Below are 1,528 nucleotides of genomic sequence, written 5' to 3' on the forward strand. Positions count from 1 at the left end.
CACCAAGCCCGGCTTGAACACATTTTTACATATTTATTGGCCATCTGTATTTCATCCTTTGAGAACTCTCTGTTCAGTTCATGAGTCCTGTTGGGAAAGATTTTTTTCTTCCTGTCCTGTAAGCTGTCTCTCCATTGGAATAATTGTTTCTTTTGCTGTTAAAGCAATCCTTTAGCTAGATAATGTAATGTGATTAGAAGTAGTTTGCACAATTGATCAAATGTGTTTGCATAATTCTCTGTGGAAGGATTAAACTTTGATGCTCTTGACACATTTTCCTGTAGGACCTACATTGGCGGTTGTCTGTCTTTCTACCTATTGATAGGTTTGTTCAAGTCACTGCCATTGACCAGTATTATAAGAGTGACTTTTTAATGACCACCACATTATTTATGTGTGTGTGTGTGTGTGTGTGTGTGTGTGTGTGTGTGTGTGTGTGTGTGTGTGTGTGTGTGTGTGTGTGTGTGTGTGTGGTGTGTGTGTGTGTGTGTGTGTGTGTGTGGTGTGTGTGTGTGTGTGTGTGTGTGTGTGTGTGTGTGTGTGTGTGTGTGTGTGTGTGTGTGTGTGTGTGTGTGTGTAGATGGACATGGAAGTTAGGACAACCTGTAGGAGATGGTTCTCTCTTAAGATGTTCAGGGATTAAACTTGGGTCGTCAGACTTGGTAGCAAACACCTGTACCTCCTGAGCCATATTCCTAGCCCTGACCATCATATTAAATAGTGGAGTACATTGCATGCTCAACTATGCTGTGGTCTTGGCACCAAAAACAGGAAACATATGAAAGCATGTAAGCAGACCCTAAGAACAAACAAAATGTGATTGAGAAATAAGTGTTTGATGTTGTAAGCCAGTTAGGTACTGGGATAGTTGATGATACAGTATAGTTCATGCACAATGTGATTTTTTTCCTAGGGAGATAGAGGTAACTTTAGAACTCAATTTTGTGTAAGGAATTTGAATGATAGTGACTCTGAAACAATAAATAATAATAAATGGTTAGAGTTGGGAGGGTGTCTGTGAATGAATCACTGGGTCCCTGAACCATATATGGAGAACAAGTAATTCTCTTGTTCTTCTTCTATCCTTTAAAAATACTATTTCCCTTTCCTTATTAAATAATGCAATTTCGAGCAAAGTATTATACAGGAAAAGGCGGGGTAGGCATCCATGGTAGGGTGGGGTGTGGGGAGGCAATGATCTGTCTGTGCAGAGGGCTGGCTTGACAGCAGAATTGGAGCCTGAGCAGTGAGGGGAAATGTGTCTTGAATGGGGAGTGAGTCCACAAGCAGCAGCCTGATGTGAGACTTCAGAGCCTGAAAGGTGATAAGGTCAGTTGTGTCTGAGAGTGGACAGGTGCAGAACCTCTGAGCTGAAGCAGGGGGAGAAGGCATCCATGCTTGAGGCCCCTTCTTGTGGGAGTCAGAGTGAGTGAGCAGGGGTCTTCAAGGCCAGCCTGGTGTGACACCTCAGAACTTGAGGAGGTGAGGGTGGGCCCCAGAGCAGTGTTAGCTCTAAGTCAGGTTGGGG

The sequence above is a fragment of the Peromyscus californicus genome, unplaced genomic scaffold (assembly GCF_007827085.1).
Source record: "Peromyscus californicus insignis strain IS unplaced genomic scaffold, ASM782708v3 Scaffold_6__1_contigs__length_162567912, whole genome shotgun sequence".
In the NCBI taxonomy this organism is placed as follows: Eukaryota; Metazoa; Chordata; class Mammalia; order Rodentia; family Cricetidae; genus Peromyscus; species Peromyscus californicus.